The following is a 24,345-nucleotide window of genomic DNA, read 5'->3' as shown; positions in this document are numbered from 1 at the left end:
GAGTTGAAGGGTGTTGGTGATGAAGCATGTCTTACATGCTTTAGTCTCATCCTTGGTGTTTTCTTCTAACCTGCTGGCACTCTTTCTGCAAATTTCAACATTAGTGCCTTCAAGAGCTGACTAGGAAGTGCCAGCTAAAGGTGATGTTCAGACAAGAGTTAGGACTCATACTTCATTTTCAAATGGTCTTAAATAGTTTGTTGACTGAAACATAAAGGGATTGCAAGTCTAGTCTTGACACCAGGTAGAACAACCAAGAATGAGTGAGTAACGACAACCACATCACAAATGCCACCTGCCTAAAGATGCCATTGATTATTAGGGATATGTTAAAAGATTTTAAAAGACAAGAGATGTATATGAAAATCCAGAAGAACAATGCATTCATTTACATTATAATTAACATAATCAAGTTATTGTGGGTAAGAAAGCAAAGCAGACACTCAGTACGCTAGAGACGAGACCCAGTTCCTGGGAATGAATGAGGATGGAAGTATATTCTAGAGCAACATCCAAAATGATTGGACACTGGTACCCTCAACTATGAATCCTGAGGCCCAGGGGTAAGCCAGGCTGTGGCTGGGAGGTTTGTGGGCTGATCTTGGGAATTAGAAGGGTCCATTCAGGTCAGTGCACGATAAGAGCAGGGAAAGCGCCCTGACACTAGAGTGCTGGAGATAGGTTGCCATGGAGGAAAACAGAATGAAGATCACCCGGACTCATCATAGATTAATGTTACTTCCTCCACAATTCTGCCTTCAGATCGCTCCATCTGTCCCCACCTGGGCCCAGATAAATGTGAACTATGTGGGTAACATGTTTCTATCCTGCCTGTGCAGAGACTCACACACCTCAGCTGGGATTATGGGCACGATTGCATACATTGGGAGTAACGGCAGTGATGCTTTGGAACATAGATCTTTGCAAATTGGAAATGGGAGTCAAGAAAATGCCAGCTAAAACCAAGTTTGAATTTCTGATCATCTTCCCAAAGCAGATGACCACAGCTTAGACGATCAGTATCTGTCCCTCTGTCCTCCCATGGGTCACATCACACAGGAGCTAATTTCTACTTGGTCACATGTAAGAGGTCTTCAAGACAGGTTTGTCATATGTTCATATCTTCTCATTGTTAGCTTCTGAGGAAGCCTCCAATTTTTGAATTTGAAGGTCATATTCAGCTTCATGATAAATCCAATCTTTTATATTCCACCTAACTCTGCATATTAAAACAGATATATACTTCTCATGGAGATTTTTAGAACTGTAGAATACATGTTGGAAATTTTTATTAAATAATCTTTAAACTTTTAATTAAATAAAATACTAAAGATAATATTTTAATTGAATAAATAAAATCAGTGAAAATCTGTGGTTAAAACACAGGAAAAATATTTGACATGCTTTATATTTCCTTAAAAATGAATCCCATGCTACACCGGAGTGAATTATGGACAACTACACAGACAAGACAAAACCAAGCCCAGGCTGGGCACAGTGGCTCACACCTGTAATCCCAGAACTTTGGGAGGCCAAGGTGGGGGGAATCCCCTGAGACCAGGAGTTCAAGACCAGCCTGAGCAAGATAGCAAGACCTTGTCTCTACAAAAAATAAAAAAATTAGCCAGTCATGGTAGCTTGTGCCTGTAGTCCTAGCTACTCAGGAGGCTAAGGCAGGATGATCACATGAGCCCAGGAGTTTAGGTTACTGTGAGCTATGATCACACCACTGTACTCCAGCCTGGGTGACAGAGAGAGACCTAATTTCCAAAAAACAAACAAACAGACAAAACACTGAGCCCAAATGAAACATATCAGAAGATGAAGGATATTACTGTAAATGAAAGCCCTCAATGACTAGCTATGTTTGGCAGCAACTTTTTTCTGTAGAATAAATAGTTGTGATTTTCAACTGGTTTGTCATGATTAACCAAGTAATCTTCCAGGCTAATTTCACCTTTCTAGCCCAGCATCTAGGCATTTTGCCAGAGGGCATTTTGCTGTAGGGTTGAGTTGGTGGATGCCAGGCATTTTCTCCTTGCTTTCAGGAATGGCTTTGGAGAGGGGTCTCCCAAATCTGCCTCTACCCTGCTCTGAGTTCTCTTGCTCTTTTTACCAGTTTTAGCTTTCATGTATGTCTTCAGGTAAATTTTTCATTTTCTAACTGTTTTCAGTAAAAGTCCTTCCTTTCCTAAATATTTGCTGAGTACAAAGTAGTTTATCCCCAGTAGCAAGTCCACTTCAGGGCAACTGCTCACATGAGCACTGGCATTCCTGGCAGAGAGGTGGCGTGGCAGAGTAGAAAGGACACGGGTTCTGGATCGAGGGTGGCCAGAGTATGAATCTTGATTCTGCCACTCATGACCTAAGCACACTACTTCATCTAAGTCTCTCTTTCTTCTCCGTAGAATGGAGATTTTTCATTCGTAAGTTGCCGGACTAAATGAAGCCAGATACACTCTTGATGGAATATCTAGCATATCATTTAGAAATCCTGGACTTCAAGCCAGCTCCAGTTACTGCATGAACCCTGCTTTCTCTCTCAAGGTGGTGAGTGTGCTTTGTACGAAAGGTGTGCTCGGATATTTGAGGGCTGGACCCTGGAAAGAGACGATTCATGGCCTGCCAAGGATTTGTGCTACCCTTCCATACTGTAGAAATGTAACTGGGACATGTCTTCCTAGCTCTTATATCCAGCTGGACTGCTTGAATAATTACTATAAATAAAATCAAAGTAATTACATGATTACAATCAATGAATGTAAGTAAGGTGCATTACTACCTGGCCTAAGTGACTATCAGTATGCCATCTTACACCCCCTTTCCCCATCCACCAGCTAGATATTGATGTACAGAATGTCTGTAGCAGCATGGAAGATGGTAGAGATGGAAGGTGAGCAACTTTGAGTTACCATCTTAAAAAAGGGACATAATTCACATTATTCCCATTACATGTATACAGTGCTTAGAATCTAGTAGTTGCCCAATTAATTCAGACTGATTTTATGTATGTATTGTTGTAAATGTTACAATATGATGTTTTCAGCCTGCTGCCACCCCCTGGGTAGAGAAACAAATAAAGAATTATAATAAGTGGGGCAAATGTTAAAATAAGGTTAGTATCATATACTATGTGAACACATAGTAGGGATACCAAACACAGACTGAGGGAAGGTTTCTGAAAATAAGTGACCTCCAAACTGATGCCTAGGGGCTGGGAAGTTAACGTGGGGAAGAGAGTTGTATGAAGGAATGTTAGGGCTCGGAGCTCCCAGGAACCTTCTGTGTGAATATACCTGCCATGTGACCTGTTATATGACTGTGACCTAAACAGACTCATAATATGGCAGACAGATAGAAACAGCAGAGCGGCCAGGCTCTGTCACCAGATTGCCAATTCCAAGTACTGCAGGGGGAGGAGCAATGGGTGGGGAAAGCTTTGGCAAAAGGCCCCTGGCAAATCATTCAAGAGAGGGATAATAGTCAACACCAGCGTGTCCTTGAACATGTAGTGAGGTTCCAGTCACGAAGGTGGAAACTGAGAAAGGCAAGAGGTAGGTGGGCAGATGGTCAGAGACATTATTTCACAGGCAGCAGGACCACAGCCACTTCTTGAGTGCTTTGAACAGCGGTTCAGACTGTGAGGCAGGGATTTATGAAAGCAAATCAGGAGAGGAGGAACCAAAGTGGAAACCTGGGTCCGGGAACTATGATGCATGGGACTGACTCAAGCTCCAACTTGCCAGAAAACAACCACCCACCAGGCCATTGATCTTGCGAATAACAGAGAGTCAATGAGATGCAGAGAGCAACATGAGAACGGTAGTCCATGTTGGAGGTGGAGTCTGGAGGATCTGCTAATGTTGAACGCCATCTAACGGGACATGGAAGGAATTGAGACTGTTAAAATAATGTTTGTCCCTCTCTGTACTGTTCAGAGACCTCCTGAGGGTGGAGGAAATGAGGAACACCAGTCAGTTCTCTGGTACAGAGGCCGGGGTGAGTAGCTTCTGCCTCTAATTTAATGCCTAAGGAGGGTAGGTACTTCTCCATGGGATGGTGTGAACCTGTTGGACTATGATCTCTTTGAGACCAAGAGTGACTTATTCAACTTTGCATCTTCAGCAGCTAGCATTGTCCTGGGCACACAGAAAATGCTTAATAATCTTTATCGAATAAATGAACATCAAATTAGCAATGAATGTAATCAGTACTATGTCTTTCTTCAGTTCAGTGATTTTTAAAGTGTGATCTCTGGATAGGCATCATCATCACCATCCTCTGGGAACTTGTTAGAAGTACAAACTCTGGGTCCTGCTTCAGACCTACTGAATCTGGGGTAGGTCCCAGAAATCCTGTGCTCTAACAAGCCTTGCAGATGATTCTGATGCATGTTAAAGTTTGAGAACCACTCCATTAATTCAATAAATTTTTCTTAAGAACAGCTAGATTTAAAAGCTTTTACACTCAAAGAGGCCGAAGCTGCTTTTTTTTTCTTTTAAAGTAAAAGCCTATTGAATTTGATAAGTAAGGAATTTCCTTAGATATTTTGAAAATAGTGTTATTTTGGTGGGCAGTATGTAAAGATTTCATGAGATCGTGACAATGTGTTCTGAATAGTTCTCTCCAGAGCCTTGGCTTTTTATAACTTTTCCAGAGATATCCTGTCATTGTTTCCCATACAGGATTTCCATTGGTGTTAGGTGAAGTCGAGAAAGTAGATCAATAGCAGGATGCAGTCTCAGATTACAGAGGCAGAGATTGCATGGCCCCGCCTAGCACATACTCTCCTGTGCATTGGGCTGCATTGTGTGCTGTGCCTAGAATCTCATGTTGTTCACTTGTCCCAGAGTTGAAGTATGAGTCACCGTTCACCATTGTTGGAAGAGACTGTTGCAATTAAGGAAGATTACCGTACCTTTTCCAATTGTATCTAGTAGCCTAAATTTAAGTTCTCCATTTTATTTAATAGACTAAGTTATCAAATAGTCTAATAGACTAAATTTAAGATTAGCTGATACAACCTCATCTGAGACATATGATTTCAATTTAATTCGCACTGAATATCATTCTGAGCTGACGCTATGACAGCTAATCAATATCTTTAATGGGCTGCTTCGTGATGTCATCATTTCCTTGAACTATTAATAATTGTCCTACAGAAATAGAGCAGGCTCTAATGTGATTAAAGCAAACAAATTTAAACTATGATGGTTCAAAATATGTTATTACACATTGCTTTGCTTTTCTTAATCCCATAAATTAAATTCTTCCAGTGTTGTCAATTTCAGTCAAAAGACCTAAGAAGTTTTTTGACTTCTACTTCAGAATCCCCATGGAAGTTGAGACAGTGACTGATGGTTTCATAACCAAGCAACCCTGGATAAATATTACAATCAGTATTGCCTGAAATAAATAATAGGTGTAACTAACTACAGGCATTAAGTTTTCCTAATGGAACCAGAAGAGTTTCTCAAATTTTAATGTGTATGCAGATCACCTGAGGATCTTGTTAAAATGTAGATTCTGACTCAGTAGGTCTGGGGTGGAGCTGGGAATTCTGCATTTCTAACAAGCTCCCAGGAAATGCTGCTAACAGAAATTTACAGTTTACAATTAACGAGGAGATGCTGCTAATTCACAAACCACACTTGGGGCAGCAAATCACTAGAAAGCATTGTACTGGGAAAGAACGAAAATAAAATGCAAAATAATTTATAGGTAGCTATTTTGTCCTGTTCATCTTATTTATTTGAAAAATAGTTTTTGTTTTTCCTTTTTAAATCATACTCAGGCAGAACACTGCCCCTGATTTTACTCTTAAAAATTGTTGCAATTTCTATATTTGTTGGAGTGCTTCAATTCATATTTATTAACTGTCAACTTTTAAGAATTTTTGGAGCAGTCTGTTTGGATGGTAACATATTCTTATACTTCTGAAAAATATTGATTTAAGGAGCTCATATATTTCACTTCCCTGCTAACACGGAAATAAAGGTGAGTATAGGAGGAGTAGAGATGGCAGGTTTGTAAGATTAAACAGCACACATGCCTTTTTGGTCTAGATCTTTTACTGTCCCCGTGAGAAGTGGCAGAGCAGTCCCTTGTTCTGTCGGGCAGGCTTTTTCTTTTCCTGAATGTTGCTTGCTTCCCTCTGAGCAACCCATTCTTTGTTGATGATCATGAAGCCGTGCTCACACAGAAAATCATTTCTAGCACACGTCTTGGCCAGCTGTACTTGAGATCCCGGGCAGTTCTCATTTCCCCACGGGTCACAGCAGATGCTTCTCCATTTTCTCACCTCCACAGACTTCTCTCACCTCACCCTGCCCGATTCCTTTGGGTTCCTCTTGGGTGATCCCAGTTAAACAAGGAACAGTCGACTTTGAGTGGTGCTCTTCTTTCTTCAGAATGACTGTCATTTTTAACTTGAGTAAGCCACCTGGCCAGACTGCTGCCTGTTTGCCAGGCAGAGACAGCTGCTCTCGGGCTCTGCCACAGCCACGTTCCAGTCTGCTGGGAAATATGCCCACAAGCGGGAGTCTGGCGTGGGGTCAGTTTGGACCTCAGGCCTCGCTGACAGCTCATCTTCACTGGGGTTTTCTGGCATCACGAGCAGATGTTCCACCAGTCCAAAGAGGATGCTGTTGTTCTCTTGTTCTGTTTGTTCACACACACACCACACACACATACACACATACACATGCACACAAACTCATGCACATACACACTCACGTTCACTTTTCACATATTCTCCTTGGGATAAAAAGGAAAGTTTTGTAAGGAAGCTGGCTGTGTGCCACATTGCCATAGGCTATACTGTAGGTGCTTTGGATAAAGCTTGTGAAGGAACATATGGGTCTCATGAAAGAAACACCTGCTTGTTCAAACTAGAAAATAAAAAATAAAAGTTGCCCCACTGCTAATTTGGAACCCCTAGAAGGGAAGCTGACTGTGATTAAATGCAAGAGGCCTCTGGGGGCTCTTTTCCACCCATCCCCTCCTAGCTGAGGCATCTCCACTCCCTTAATTTTAAAATAGATATTATTAAAGTCGTGCTGTGTATTTAGATTCTGGAAGTAGATTTAAGAAGTCCTCACAGAGGTAAGTTCTAAAATTGGACCTTCATTGCCCCCAACAAAGATTTAAAAAAAAATTTCTAAAGCCAGTATTTAGATTTGCACCAAATAGCCAATAGGATCCTTGCACCCACTCCTGAGCTTTAGGATATTTTGAAAGAGAATTAGCATCTGACATTAGGTCATTGCTTTCAAAGTACAGCTCTAACACACAGAAATGATTTGGTAGAAGGGAAATATACAATGCAATTTTTTAAAAAATACACTTGTGCACTTGAAAATGATCCAAAAATAAAGCACACTGTGAAGACTGTAAGTTGCTTTCCATTAAAATTAGAATCTGAGATCACAAGACAAAATATTAATTCATTTTATGTCTATATGCTACTGTAACAATAAAGGCTATATTTTTTCACTTATGCTTGACAATAGTAGAATATCTAGGAAAATCCACTGCCACATGATTGGTCAAGTAAGATTTCTTACAGACTAAGGAAACTCATTAGGAGTTTACTAAATGGGATTTCATATATATGCGTGTGTGTATTCATGTATACACACACACATATATATGCATGTATTTACAAATACATATTATTTATCCATGTAGTAAAATATGTGAAACTGCTATAAAACAAAAGAATTTTTCTGGGGAGTAAGATTAGGATGTTCTGTTTTCTTTGGGTTCAACCCTCCTTTCTGATTTTTCTGGACTTTTATTACGTATATAATAAAGACAACAATAAAGAGTAAAAAGAAAGAAACAGGGTGAAAAACCTATTCCAGGCTAATTTAGACCCGTTTTTAGGTCACCCTGAGATGTCCTGGAGCTCAGCCATGAGGGAGAGCTGGACTGATGTTAAGAATCTGCTCTTAGAGGGCATATTTTCAATTCTTGTTAGGGATTCTCTTCATCTAGAGCAGAAACCCTCAAACTACTGCCTGTGGGCAAACCTGGCCCATGGCCTGCTTTTATAAACAAAGTTTTACTGGAACACAGCTACACTCATTTACGTATTGTCTATGACTGTTTTTGTGCTACAGCAGCAAAGTGAAGTACTTGCCACAGAGACTAACTGTGTGGCCCACGAAATCTAAAATATACCCTATCTGGCCCTTTACAGAAAAAGTTTCCTGACCCCTGACTTAGGGCACATTTCAGGGCAAAGGACTTCACGAATGTGCTTGGATTCAGCACAGAACCCACATACGTCAATGTTTAAAAGTTGTGCTTCATGATGTTGTTTAAATCTGAAATACATCATTAAGCTCTTTAGCCTCTTACTTTTCAATACCATGATTTCAAATAAATTCAATTCATGTGTGTCTGATATAATCAAATATAATTCAACAAAATGTGCTTTGGGAAAATTTGTTTCATGTTCAAATAAAGTGCCCATACCATTCCTAGATCCTGAAGTTGTGCTTCTGCTTGAGAGAGTGAACTTCACACCCTAAAAGAATAAGTTGCGCTTAAACTCAGGGTCAACATAGTCAAATAATGGGCACTTTTGTTCTCTTTAAAGGTGACAATTTAAGGACTGGCCCTTATAAAGTTGGCTCAGGATCCTATTTTAAAATTCGAGTGTCACAAGTTTTTGTTCTTAACATCAAGATATGACCCTCAATCAAACTCTCTCCTCATTTTATTTAGCTTGTGCATGGATTTTAATAACATACTATGTGTCAAAATATTCACTTAAAATATTCTTGTTCTTTGAAGTACCATCAGCCCTTCAAATTCAGAGTATACAACCAGAGGGAAGTAAGCACATTTACTAACTGCAAGCCCAGATCTTGAGCATTCCAGGCAAATTTGACAAATATGATTGTTTACCTACCTGTGTTGAGTCTTTTAGATAATCAAGAGACTAACTCAGCATTCAAGAAGCTTCCAGTCTGATCCATTTGGGGGCCTATAGCTCACCATTCCTTTAAGGTACCTTAGAAGAGCAACTTAAAAAACCAGGATCTCTCACTCTCTTTGTGTCATAAGCACTGAGGTTTTGTCCAAACCTTCTGAGCGAAGATTTAGCATCTGTGTTTAGTGTTCAATGTCCTATAATTTTTTAACTGTTAGCCATTGTATAACCCAAAATATCAGCCTCTGGCTAATCTATATTAAAAATAAGATTGTAGCAGTAATTATGGGAAAATTTATATAAAAATATTAAGATAGTAGCATGAAAGGAGTTCTTATTGTATAAAATATTAGATGTTAACATGAAATCATGAATAAGAATGATCATATATTAGCAGTGTGCTAGGCAATTAACATGAATTATCTCATATATTCCTCGAAAAAATTTTATAAGGAAATTTCTATTCTCTGTATTTTACATAAGACTCAGGGGGATTAAATGACTTTCTGAAGATTATAAGAGTTAGCAAAGGGTAGAGCAAGGGTGCAAATCTGGGTCTACGTGATTGCACTGCTTATGTTTCACCATCTCCCAACCTCCCTCCATGTTTATCCTTTATGGTGAACTTTACTTTTTGTTGTTGTTGTTGTTACACAAGAAGTACTTGTTAGTCTTAGAAAAATCTTAAAATAAAATCTCCTGAGAATAGAGATAACTAGATAGTTCTGAGATGAGTTAACAAAATTTAGATAAAATTTTACATTTTCATGATATTAGAACAGCGTATTAGGGGTTAGACAGACTTGACCCTAACCATTTTGCAGTTTAAAAATGATAATTTCAGAGTTACAAGCATTTTTTTTTTCTATGATGGAGACTGGAGTTTGTTTTTGTTTTGGAAAATTTGCCTAAATAAACATTTAGCGGAGCATATCTAAGAGCAAGTTCCCTGCATTCCTGGGGATGCCATAAACTCTCTGAATTTACCCTACGCAGACGCTTGAGGCTGAGACAGTAATCATTTTACTCAGTTAAATTGTACCCCCTAAAACTTAAAGGGGTTTTTTCGGTCTTGATCTGTAGGTGTACCATTTATTCCTAAATATTATGGTCCATTCTTGGTTGCCAGGTATACATGCAATGAAGCATTTGATGATGAGAGGGTGAGAGCAGTAACCCGACTCACACCTTAACTTCTCTTCATGTTACACTGGAGAAAACAGAGCCACAGGAACTAGACTAGATTTGGTGCTGCTTGACTTGAGTGAAATAGATGGAATAAACCAGATTAGAGGGTACTATATTCTTTTACTACCGAGGCTGTTTTGTCAAGGTCATGGGGCCGGATCAAGCCTATGAATGTGGAAGGGGGGATTTCACCAGTACGGATTTTTCCATTGTAAATTGTTCCGGGGAGAGCTTAATAACAAGGTGGGCCTGGCTTTGGGAAAGAAAGTCTTCTTTATTTTCCCTCTTGGTGGGGGTGTTGCCTGGTTGTGGAGATTAAAGTAATGCATTGTTTGTGGTGTAAGCTACCCTTCCAGCTGCATGGAAACACTCTGGGAGTTGGCCAAGGAGCTGGCCTGGGAATTGTGATGTTGGATTCAGACTCTTAAGAGTAGCCACATCCAAGAGCAGTGGTAAGTGACTGCCTACAATGTTTCTCTTATATTTAAGCCTTCCCTAAAGTCAGTTGCCCTGAGAGGAATTGCAGAGGGACCACCTAAGAATGTGATGCGGTGTCCCCTCTCAGATCAGTGTGTATTTGTGCTGGGAAGGGTAGGGGGCAGGTGGTGGGCTAGAGGGGAGTGGGAGGTATCAGATTGTGACCTGGCTCAGCAAAGCAACAAAATCACGAGAGTCAACCATGGCTGAGGTGGCAAGGTAAGTTGAGGAGGAAGAACCAGGAGATCTGATGTCAAACTTGCATGAGATGGCACCAGGGATTCCTAGAAACAACTGGGGAAACACTTTGGAAGCCAGGGGCAATTTCTAGCAATTAGGCCATTATATTAAGAAAAAGAGAAAGATTTTTAAAAAAGAAATGAAAAAAAAAACATTTTTGGCAATCATAGACTATTAAGACCTATAATTTATGTGTTATGAAAGGATGGTAAAATAACTGGCCTCATCTTTGACAAAGGTTTCTACTGCTGGGGCAGCAAGCTCAGAGCAGCCTGTTCCTGACTTCACTCAGGCCCCATAACTGACCCATTCACGCAGGGGTCAATGTGTTCAATGCTATATAAAGACACAAATTACTTAATAGGATCACGTGAAAACATACTTCCAAATAAAGCTTTACCCCACCTCCCTACATTCATGTAGTGGCCTGTCCACTGCTAACCTCCATGGCAGCGGTCCCCAACCTGTCACCAGGAACTGGTTTAATGGAAGACAATTTTTCCAGGGATGGGGGGAGCTCAGGCACTGATGTGAGTGATGGGGAGTGGCTGTAACACAGATGAAGCTTCGCTTTACTCGCCAGCTGCTCACCTCCTGCTGCAAAGCTGCATCCCCTTCCTAAGTTTCATGGAAAACAATTTTTCCACGGAAGGCATGGAAGGTGGGGAGTAGACCCACAGGGAGGGGGCAGGGGAGCTCTGCAGCCTGGTCCCTAACAGGATGCAGATCGATATTGGTCAAAGGCCAGGGGTTGGGGACTGTAGCTCTATGGGATAAAAAAGGTGTCTGTTGTTCAAAATGCAAACCTGCCCTCTTGAGTTCATGTCCCTTCCCCAGGACTCCTGCTCCATAGAGAATCACATAAAACATTCACTGTGCTCAATAAATTTGAGCATAAAATCTTTTATCACAGTGTGAGAAACCTAGCTGCAGATCCCATGTGATATATATGTTGATATCTTTCATTCATTTATTTAGGAAATACTTAGAGCACCTCTTTGTACTAGGCGCTCTGTTAGGAAATTAGAAGATCACTGCTATTGCCTTCATATTGCTTATGGGCTATTTCTGAAAGGATTTAAGAAGGCACATATGAGCGACTATAACACAAAATGTGGCAATTTGGGATGACAATCTAATAGAGGCCATAAAAAGATTAAAGGAAAATTGATGGTCCTGATTTCCTGAGAAAAAACTGCTTTCTACCAAACATTTCTTTCTGAGGGTTCTGAGCACACTAAAAGAGTTTGGGAGAGCCAATGCATGGAATATGCTCTTTGGATTTTAGTTTTAATCTATGATAAACACAAATGGAAATTTTTTCTGTAGGTTTTTGTGTAAGAGAACCTGAAAATCAAAGTGGATATTATTTTCACATATGGTTTTATAAAATACAAAAAATTGTTGAAGTAAATAATTCTGTTGCCTCTTTTTTTCTGTTATGACTTAATGAAAGATTGCAGAGTTGTGAATTAAGAATCTCAGATTATATGCCTCAGAGCAATTATGATCTCATAGTACTTAAATAGCCTATTAGATCATCCTCTTCAAATATAAACTACAAATGACTTTGGTGGGTTATCTATCTCTCTATCTAAATCTATCTTCTATTTATATGCCTGATGTACCTGGAATATGAAAGGTAATGCTGTCTTCAATTGTGAAGATTGGAGAATGGATTCATTTGCTCATAAAGTCTCCTACCATTCAACGTGGGCCTTCCCCACTAGTGTAACATATGTAGACAAGCCATATTTGTCTCAGAAAAAAGATGTTTGGGTTTGTCCTAGAAATTGCATAATTGCTATTTGAACCTCAAAATTCAATTATGAATGCAACTGAAAAAATATGCTGGGTGCCATGAAAATGGTTGATTGTTTCAGTGATTAAAAACAAACAAATACACATACAAAACCAGGAGCTCAAACTGAAATCTTCAGTTTAGCCCTATGAAACATTTAATTCCACAAGAAGATGCATTTGTGTTCTCTCTGGGTCTCTCATTATGAATAAATTTCAAAAGACTCCAACCTTCCCATCCAAGTAGCTGAAAAAAATCGATCCACTGTTGAGATTTTGTAAGCTCATGAATGCCGATAAAGTAAAATAATACTTTGTGGTAGTTGATTCAGAGAAGTGGCTTTAGAAAATAAGTAGTTTTATGGTTTTATAGGAATATTATAACTGTCCTTTTCCAGGAAAAAAAAAGTTTTTAAAAAATTTCCTATATTCTAGGCACTGTGCACATACTGAGTATGCAATGGTGGAAAACTCACATCCTCCTCTAAAGGAACTTAAAATCAGCCTAAGCACCTTTCAGTTTGCTCTAATAGGAAGTGCCACTTGAATGTCATCTAAAATTAAATGGAAAGTGAGCCAGAAAATAGCCAAACTTCCAACTGTTAATGAACACCAGTGGATCTTTTCTGGGATCCAGCAGCAAAATAAATCTGCTAGCACAATCTCAGAGTCATCCAATTCCAGTTTATTAGCTATGTCTAGGTCCTTTCCTAAAATGTATTCTGCTTGTACCCAAAGAAGCCATCTCCCTCCCCCCCATTCTTGGTCTTTAAAGAAAAGGGGGCTTGTCTCATTGGCTCTAGAGATCACCTCCCTTCTTGAACAGAACTGCCTTTCTGGGCAGTTCTTTGGGCCATTGCCCTGTCCTTTTTGGTTCAAGACCTTCAAATAATCCATACTTCACTAGCCTGGTTCAATTTTTCAGTCTGATGCCCTCCAGCTCCTGAATTTCTCAACTCAATCTGTTGCATATTCCTTAAACTCTTATAAAAACTCTATTCTTCCTTTCTCAGAAACATGTATTTGTATGTATTTTATATATACTCACACATATATTATATATATAATCTTCCCTACTGCTGTGGTAAGCCTTCCTTCTTTAACTCCACAATAAATTAGCATATACAGTATATGTATTTTCATGTTACAAGAGAGATGAATGATGATGCACACAGCCCGTATAAGCACTCCTCCCTAGCCTTGAGCATTCATTTTGCTTTGTCTGAGAAGAATTTTTAAGAGAGATTTTAGAGATGAAGGAAAGACTAGACAAGGAAATAGTTTCTGGCACAAAAGACAAGAATGGGAAACTGGAACGTAAGGGATTTAAAACACATAATTTCATTTTCCATGAGCTTTAGAGATTTTTTTTTTTTTTTAAAAAAAACCTATTACATCTCTTTATAAAGATTAAAAAAAACTATTACATCTCTTTATTTTACAGTCAGAAAAATGGCACATTTCACCATAGAAAGAAGCAAAAGGAAAACATTTTTAAAGTGTAAAGATTATAGAAGAAATCAACTGATAAACACAATGTGTGTGTGTGTGTGTGTGTGTGTGTGTGTGTTTAGAAAGAAATAAAGCAGAAAGATAACCTCAGGTTATGACAGAATCTGCTGATAAAATATGCCTTGGAAGAGAAATCTGTGATTTATAAAGAAGCTTGTATCATAATAATTTCTTTCTATAATCTGACCTGCCCACCCCTCTCAGAGCACATTCTATCTCTTGTGCAATCAGCAGTGGCTCTATCAAAGTCAGCCTTGTATAAATATTAACTCATCTGCAAAGAAGCATGCAAGTCCTAAATTCAAATCTGTTTTGCTTTTCTAGGCAGGTAATAGATTATAACTATCTGCTTGGTTCCCTCTCCCTGTCTTACTGTAACCTTCAGAGTGAGGTCACTAAAATCCCAGAGATTTAGCTTTGATCAGTTGCTCAGTCTGGGCTGATCTTCTGGGACTTATAAGGAACCCCAAACCAGCAGCACTACGGCTCTGGCTCTGACCATAGATCCTAATAAAGAATATGGGTTCATAATTTATTTCTCCATCTGTCCTATTTCACTAAATTATCCCCAATGTTTTCTCTTCTGCATAGCATCCCACAGTTGTAATTCTGCCCATGAGCTCCATAGATAGGTACCTGCTCCCTGCTATTGAGCTTCTTAATGGCATGAGCTACCCTCCTATCAGATCCCCACCCACTGCCAATTATTGAATCCCTTCCCTTCCCCAATGCTAACTTCTTCCATGTCTGCTCTACAAGTTTCTCTCTATCATTTGTTCTACGTCCAAAGTTCAGCCTGGTCTCTCTATTTTACCTTCTCACACAGACCTTCATATCACTAACTGGGCAAAGTAATCACTCTTCCCAGAATCATCCAATCATCTTTGCATTGTCTCCAAAGAGTTGATGAACAGACCCTCTTATGATTAGACACACTCACAGATACGGAAGAACTCTTAGGGATCACGTATTCCAACACTCATAGTAATGAAGAGAAACAATCTAATATCACATGCCTTGTTTTATACTTTTTATATAAAAGAATACTTAAGGAATACATATGTGTTAATAAGATTTTTTTTTTTTTGAGACAGAGTCTCACTCTGTTGCCCAGGCTAGAGTGAGTGCCGTGGCATCAGCCTAGCTCACAGCAACCTCAAACTCCTGAGCTCAAGCAATCCTCCTGTCTCAGCCTCCCGAGTAGCTGGGACTACAGGCATGCGCCACCATGCCCGGCTAATTTTTTTCTATATATATATTTTTAGCTGTCCATATAATTTCTTTCTATTTTTAGTAGAGATGGGGTCTCGCTCTTGCTCAGGCTGGTCTCGAACTCCTGAGCTCAAATGATCCGCCCACCTCGGCCTCCCAGAGTGCTAGGATTACAGGCGTGAGCCACCTCGCCCGGCCTAGATTTTTGATCCTATATAGCTCCCAAGCCTTGGGGAAAAAAGGTGTTAAGCACCTGAGAACAATATGTGCTAAATGTTAGGAATCACACCACCAAAATTTTAGGACTCATCCTATAGGAATCATTAAGCTGAACTTGGAAAGATGCAAAAAAAATTGGATAGGAGAAGAGAGAGGAGTAAACCAGGAGAAGAAATTCAGAGTGAAATTCCTTAGGATGAGCCAAGCACAGGGAGAGGGGAGACTGATTTGAGTAGGGCTTTGTGCTGGGGCAAGAGAAGATGCCAATGATACTTGTTGGAATCTATGTATCAAAGTTCCTATCGCCACAGGAAAGCCTCTAAATCTCTGGTGACACGGTTAGAAAACAGAGCTCATGAGAGTAACTGATGTTTTTTGAGTTCCGTCTCAACTGTAACATTGAACTAGCAGTTCAACCCTATTGACTTCATTTTTTTCCAGTAAAAAGAAGTAAACAGGAGACAAACAGCACTGCCTACACCTTGTGCCTACACTGACAATGCGATGCAAAATGCACAAGGAGAATGTCTCCTAAAGGACTGTAACATAACATTTTAATATGCGTTGGTTAGTGTCTGTATTTCATCAGTTTCATAATACACAACTCCATTGTAGGAGTTCTAAATGTTAGGTTCAGTTTTCTTTAGGGAAATAATTATTGGGTGCCCACTATGTGGCATCCTGTTTGGGGCAGTGACATATGAGTCCAATCAGATCCATCAAGGTTTTCAGTTAATTCTACTGCCGTGAACTTGGTCTTCATCAAGACTGGGACCAAGTTTTCGGACCCCAGACTGCTCACAGTGCCACAGAAAATCTCAGGTCTACTGCCTATTTAGTCCTTCTGCACTAATCTTTGTCTTGGATTTAGACTGAACTCAAGTGCCCTGCAGAGAACTTCAGCCCAATCTTAAATCCCAGACTTCATGTATGGGACAGTGACTCCTGTCTCTCCCTTGCCAATTCTTTGTCCCCTGAAACAGGGCAGTCTTCCATGACCAAGATTCAAACTCAGCTCCTAAAAACTATTGCCTGGAGACTAATGGGTCCTTTTCTTCTCACCATAAATTTAGACTGCTAATTAACCCCTATGTGGCAGGTCCTCTAGGGAGGTATTTCTGCCAACTCAAGGAAAGCCACTTATGCTTCTGCTTCCCCTGGCCTGCAGGGAAGGTCCTGAATGCTTTGCATTCACACGCATTTGTGGACAAGGTGTACCCATCTTGTATGCACAGGTTATAAACCCAGTACCAATCTTCATCCTGTTGAAAACATAAGGGCCTAACTCTGTTATCCATCGTGAATTGATTTTTATAAGAGGTGAGAGGAAATGTTTGTACCACTATAATATCCTGAAATAAAAAGGAAAAAAAAAATGTCAGGGCCTAGTCACACCTTGAATTTCTTTCCTAGTGTAAAGCCCACCGCAAAAGCCCCACGTCTATGGCTCCTGTAGCTTGCAATGACTACATGCTTTCATACATTTCTCTTTGATTTTACTGAGAAAGATCCTGTTTTCAACTCCAGTAAGTAAAGTTCGAAAAGTATGAAAGGAAACAATTAAATCTGAATCCTTAGGGATCGCACAAAGAAATGTTCAAATAATTTCAGGTGCTTACAGCCCAGCGGGACAGTTTCAGTTCTGTAATACATTCAGACCTCATGTTAGATACACATTAAAAATTCTAACATCTCTACATTGGTGATAGATCTCACACACAAAGCCAAAGATTCAAATCAGATCCTATCATCTGAGCTCTTCAGTGACTGGCGCTTGAAATTAAATTACTTTGCTTTGACCTAAAGCTCAGACCGATGCTCGGCATTTCCTTGCTGGAGTCACAGTTCACCTTCGGGGATGTTCTAATTTCCCCTTCAGAGATGTTGTTGGCAATTCCACTTCCTGAAGCAGGAGATTTGTTGCATTGCCAGACAGGGTCAAGCTTCCCCAGAGCAGGTGGTAAAGTATGTGTTGATTGCAGGAAAGCAACACCAAGCGGATTTTCAAAGCCTGATCTTGTGATCTCATGAGATCATTGTGAGGAATTTCAATCATTAATGAGCAAAATGCTCAGGGAAAAATCTGATTATTACCATAGTTCCCTATCTCTGGGAATAGCTCCTTTACTACCTCATATTAAATATAGCTTCAAAAAGAAACATGGGGAATATGTTTTTTGAAAAACTCACAGATCAATTGGTGTATTTTATGTGCCTAAGTTTTTGCAAGTGTGAATTTCTGGTTTAGTTGATTTTTCTATCTGTTTTATTTGATCTGGATGGTAGAGAAAAGGCAACCATTTACTTTACAAGAAGAACAAATATTAACAGCTGCCTTGCTGGACTTTTCCACATAAGTACAGTTTTGTTTTGTTTTTTTAAAAAAAAGGAAAATTTCAAGTTTGACAAAATTATTAGATTGATCATGATATATTTCTGTTATACTACATTAAAGTTCACTTTCACATAGCTAAAATTTTTACATAGATGTTTCTGTTTGAATTTGAATAAGCCATTCATCTTAAATACAATGCTAAAGCTATCTTGTAAACTCTGTACAATATACCAGCCTTGGGGCATTAGCCTGAAAAGGGGAATTAGTTTGATTTAAAGAGCTTAAGCTAAATCCAATTTTTAGATTTGCCTGTAAACAGAGGATCTCCATTGTTTTTTGAAAACTTGCTATGTTTCTACAGCTATGATTATACTACAATGAAATGACATAAGATAACAAGACAGGGAAAAAAGAAATCTCATGTATGAAATTGATTTTGGTATTTATTATAGGTTTGTAACTGCACAATCCTCTTGTCAACTTTAACTCCTATTTCCAGTTTGATTTGACTTTGTTACTATATAAATAAAAGTGGGGCATGACATTGTAGGAAGAGTGCAGCTCTAGTGGCTCTCTTCTAGTCTTTTACTAACTGGAATAGATGCTTAATCTCTGTGGATCACAGGATTGTCCCTTGAAGGATGGACACAATGATTTCTGAGGATGTTAGTGTAATAGTCTATGATACTCCCTGAAAATTATTGCATTAGTCATGATAATACTGCCTAGAGCCCTCACTATTAATATGCAAATGTAAAATAAATTTATCATAATAATAAAGGTATAAGTCACATGAACCATTGTGGTGTAGCAAAATGGTTAGAGCTTCTCAGTGTCTTTGCCTTAGAGACCTTGTTTTGAGTTGATCATGAGATATTGCTCTGCTTTTTCTGAAGAAAAGCATGGTTTACCAAGAATCTAAATAACAAGATCCCTACAAAAAAGATTAATATAATTACACATAAATCACTATTCTAAGCCTGTGTATAGAGATATTAGAGCTCTGTTTTTCTTGAAGCTTTCAACAAGAAAGTCCCAAGACATTTTCATGACTCTGCTCAATTTGAACCTTGTTTTTTTTTTTTTTTTACAGCCCCAGGCATCAAATACCAAAAGTAAAGAAAAATCCAAAATTTGTGCAATTCTATTATATAAAAATTAGACCTCAACAAAGTATAGATTTAGGTACACATCTATTTGCCAGTGTAAGAGACCCCAAGGAGATCTAAGTGGACAGACTTTGTAAAATTTCTAGTAATTCACCAATATGACTATTCTTTTAAGGAGAGTTACATGGAAAGGGAAATTTTAGCTATACTGAGAATGAACATAGTAAAGGAGAAAAAGAGGAAATCCCACTGGAAGATTAGCCACTATTTCTCTAGTAGGTAGGGATGTCTTTGAAGAATTCAGGAGTCTAGAACTGAATAAAACTATTCAGATTATACAATAAAATGGAGAAAAGTGATTCATTACCTCTGCCCATCCCCTGATAATATTATCTAGATCAATTTAACTTAGATCTACAAGACAATCTACCATTTTGATTTTGCACAAAGTTTTCTTAACCAATACAAAAAGCACCTACTCATGTGTGGGACTAGAGAAATGAAGCTAACATTTGTCAACTCATTTTTATTTTTCATCCTTAGACATTGTACATGGGTAATCTCATTTATTCCTCACACTGAACTTGTGAAACAAGTATTATTAATTCCATTTACAGTTGTAAAACCAAGATTTAGAAAGATATGTAACCATTAAGCAGGAAGATTAGGATTCTTCTGGCATAGAACTCCCATTTTTTTTTTTTTTTTTTTTTTCTGCTATGCCTTGCCACTTCCTGAAGCAGTTAGATTAAACTAAGCTTAGGGTTTGGCAGGGGCAGTGCAATTAACAAACAAGGGATTCAAGAAATATAGCAGGACTAGAGAACATGCGTCCAAGAACAGTCTGCTGGATAAAAGGCACCTTGCTTTAACAGAACACATTTTTTTTTTTTTTTTGGTAGAATTGTATAATCTTTTTTCTGTTAAAAAAAAAAAAAAAAAAAAAAAGATTTTGGAGTGCTTGCCTTTTTTTCAGAGACCAAAAGCTATCTACAGGAAAGACAAGAGAAATAAACCATTGTTTATACTCAAGACTCACTGCATCATACACCAGAAACTGAGAGAGATCTTCATATTTTCTTGCTTTCTTGAAGCAAGACTTAATGCCTCAGGAGGTGTAGAGAAGGTTCTCTTCCACTTCTATATAGAGATTAAGAGTCAAAGAAGAGCCCCTCATCATCCTGGGATAGGAATGCCCTTAAATGGGCTTCTATAATTACTGCACCATTAGCTGTATTAGGGTCACTATATTGTACAATTCAGGGGAACTATTTATGTTGTGATCTATGTGAATGGTGGCCTTGGAGTTGGGTGGTGTGCAGCCTGTATGGCCAAAAATGGTGGCCTGGCAGGACTCAAGGACTGATACTTACACCTGTATTTGAGGGCTAAGCCATTTGACTCTCTGACAGAGATTGCCCTCAAATGTTTAATGTACCAGGGCACAAATGAAAAAATTTATGACAATAGGTAAATAGAAACTACCACAAAGACAGAGCTTCCAGTCCTTATTTGTACCTTCACTTGTCCCTTGTCTTGTATCATTCCTGTCTTTCAAAAAGAGCTAGTCAATCTTTGTCACTCTCCTAATAGCCCACATGTTACCACAAGGTCAACTTTGTCTTCTCAACAGAGAAAATGGCAGTGAGCAGCTATGAGCGCTCATGGTTTCCAAGTCTCCCATTTTCAGTCATCTACAAAGTCCTTCAAACCTGAGGAAGAGCCTCATCATCTCCAAAGCTAAAACCTGCACTCGGGCTCTTAATCCAATCCTATTTCCCCCAATCTCAGAACATATTCATCAGTATTCTATTTCTGTAGCACAGTTCACAATCTCAAAGATGTGGAATCAACCTAAGTACCTATCAACTCACGAGTGGATTAATAAAATGTGATAAATATATACTGTGAAATACTACTCAGCCATCAAAAGGAATGAAATAATGTCTTTTGAAGCAATTTGGATGGAACTGGAAACCATTATCCTAAGTGGAGTGTCTCAGGAATGGAAAAACAAACACCACACATACTCTCTAATAACTGGAGCTAATTGATGGGCAAACACGGGCACAAAGAGACAGAAAGGCCATAGAAGATCAAGAAGGGAAGTGGAGGAGAAGTGGAGGGGTAAAAACCTACCTATTGGGTACAATTAATATTACTTGGCTGATGGGCACACTAAAAGCCCCAATTAAGGCATTATAAAAGGTATCCATGTAACAAAAACATTTATACCCCCTTAATATTCCAAAATAAAAAAATTATGTTTCTCCCCTCATTCAGACCCTGATAGATTCCCCTATCAATATGCCATAGCCTCCAAAGTGATCTCTCAACTGCCAGGTTTTCTTTCTTCCTGTTTACTTTCCTACCTGCACTGGAATCATCTTTCTAAAATAGTGTTTTTCTCATAGCAACTCTTCAGAGCCTAGCATTTCATTCACGACCTCTCAAAATTTCTTATCAATAACACCATTTTAGCCTTACCTCCCACCATGTTTTAGCATCCACTAGACATTATGGCCATACTACACGGCTCTGAGCCATGAAGCAGCAGAAGGCCATCGGCAGGTTGCAAGGTTTGTGTGGTCTTGAGGGTAGGCATTATGTGCTATTTCTTTCAAATTCCTAGTGAGAGCACATCCTTGAGTAGATTCTAGACAATCAACAAATATTTATTAAATAAATTTGACTCTATATCCAACTATATCTCCAACTATATCTCCCTACCTTTGGTCTTCGTTCTCTCTCCACCAATGGACTCCTTAGTCCGAGGAATATTCTTGTCACTTCCTACTTACAAATCTTCAGTGGAGCGTCATTGCCTATAGAATAACTGTGAACTTCTCCACCCTGGGATCCAAGGTAGCTGTGATTTTCTCTTCACCTATATATCCAGTCTTAGTCCTTTACTTGCATTTAGTCAGCCCTGTCCCTTCTGATGGCACACATTATGAACTATGCTTTAGTATAACAGCTCCCTGAACATTCCAAACTTTTCATTCCGGCTTTATACAAGCTATTACCACATCTTAGATTGCCATTTTCACCCATGTCCACCTGTTATAGTCTTAATCTTCCTGAAAGGCCCAGTTCAAAGCCCACTTCACCTATGAAGCAGACTCAGATTTCCCTATGCAGAACTAGACTTCCCTAAACCACGCTGGCTGTCATAGCCCTACAGCTGTATCTTTTTTTAACTGTAATGAGCTATTAGTGCTTTGAATTAGAATTAATTACTTACGTCTGTCTCCACAACTAAAATGTAAATTACTGATTTGCACAAACCATATCTTACCTATATATACTTAATACAATGCTGTGAGCATAATAGTTTCTCAACAAATATTTGTTGGTTTGAGTTAAGAGAAGCATTAAACTTAATATCAAAGCAGAGTTGGTGAGAAGAAAATAATATGTATGTTTTATTACTTTAATAAATTTAAAAGGTTTTCCCCAAAAATAAGGTTAATGATACAGCACCCAAATAAAAGCAGCTAACTTTCATTTTGTGATACTGTATAAAAATCAAATCACAAACATTTGAATCTGTTACATTTGAATGATTCGTGGTGCACTTCACTTGGTTTGTATGAGTAACAGCATTGGAAATATTTGCAATATGATTCTTATCACCATGATTTGTTAGGTATCACAATCCAGTACTCCATCACCCCCATTGGGAAATGGGTGGACATGACCCACCCTCCCAACACAAATTTTACACAACACAGTGGAAAAGACAGTGGCTTAACAAGGGTGCATTTTGAGTAGAACTTACTCTTTCATTCACTTATTCATTTTTTCATTTAAAAGCAGCACTGTTAAGGATGAATGAAAATATTCTTGCATTATTCTGTCCATTATCATCCCCTGAGCTACAAATAATCACTCTTTTGATTTTATTGAGGTGTAAAAGACTCTGTCATAGCATATAGGAAAGGGATTCTCCTTCTGGCTGGGAAGAACTTACCTGTCACATTGTGAGTGGATCATGTGGCTAGGACCTGAGGGTGGCCTCTGGGAGCTAAGAGTGATTCCCTGCTGACAGCCAACAAGAAAACAGGGCACTCACTCCTACAACCACAAGGAACAGATTTCTGCCAACAACTTATATGTGCTTGGAAGAGGACCCTGAGCTCCAGAGGGGAACAGATTCTGGCTGACACCCGGAGCAGAGAACCAACTATACTATCCCCAGATTTCTGACTTTCAGAAACAATGAGATAATAAATGTGTGCTGTTTTAAGTGCCCAAGTTTATGATGATCTATTTACACAGCATAGAAAACTAATATAAGGGACCAAGGAATTAACATTTGCCAGTTTAGTCAGGCCTCTACCGTGAGTGAGGTATCGAGTTAGACGACGAACACACATCATCTTATTTAATCCTCACAGCAACTCTCTAAAGTGGGTTTTATTATCTCCAATCTGTGGAGTAGGTAAATAGGTACTTATCATTGTATGAATGAAGAAACAGGCTGAGAAAAGCTAAGTGATGCAAAAGTGGTACATAGACAGGATAAGTAATTAGGCAGAATCAAATAAATATTCTGTAATGTCAAGTCCAATCTTATTTCTGCTGTACTAAAGCCACATGAAAATATAACAAGTCAGTAATAAAAAAACATCACCAGATGAATTAGCCAATCAGCATTAAAGGATGTACTGTGGAGAAAATGAAGTGCCATGTCAGGCTGGGATGTTTGGGAAATCGGATGGAAAAAAGTGGGATTTCAAATGAGCATTAAAGGTGGGTGGAATTTTCCAAGGGGAAAGAGATGATGATTACAGTCATCCAAACAGAGGAAATGGAGAAGCTCTGAGAGTCCAGTTTGCTATGCAAACACCTTAAGAGAGTCAGTAATGGCAGGTGTTGGGACATGGGCAAGAAAAGTCCTATGTAGGCAAGTTTATAGCATTATCATGAAAATAATGTGGCCTTTGAAATACTTTGAGGTGTGTATAAGGTGAAAATACTCTATTTATATACTATATATTAATGTAATGAGGTGAGAGAACAGGTATTATCTTAGTAGCTAATACTTTACATTTACTTGATGGGAATGAAAATAATATATGTTTTGGAAAAAATAAATTCAGGTACACAGTTAGTACAGTGTGTAAGTCCTAAGTGGCTGATGTCAGCTAACACCAAGGATTAAGAGAAGAGAGAGAAGATACTTTGCATAAGGCAAATGCAGAAGTTTTTGCTGCCTCAATGAAGAAAGAGAAAAGAGAAGCATGAAAAAGGATAAATGTTGTCCCACTCAAAACTCATGTAGAAATTTGGTTGCCGTTGTGGCAGTG

Source organism: Eulemur rufifrons, chromosome 4 (assembly GCF_041146395.1).
Source record: "Eulemur rufifrons isolate Redbay chromosome 4, OSU_ERuf_1, whole genome shotgun sequence".
NCBI classification, from domain to species: domain Eukaryota; kingdom Metazoa; phylum Chordata; class Mammalia; order Primates; family Lemuridae; genus Eulemur; species Eulemur rufifrons.
This window is presented reverse-complemented; position numbering follows the sequence as displayed.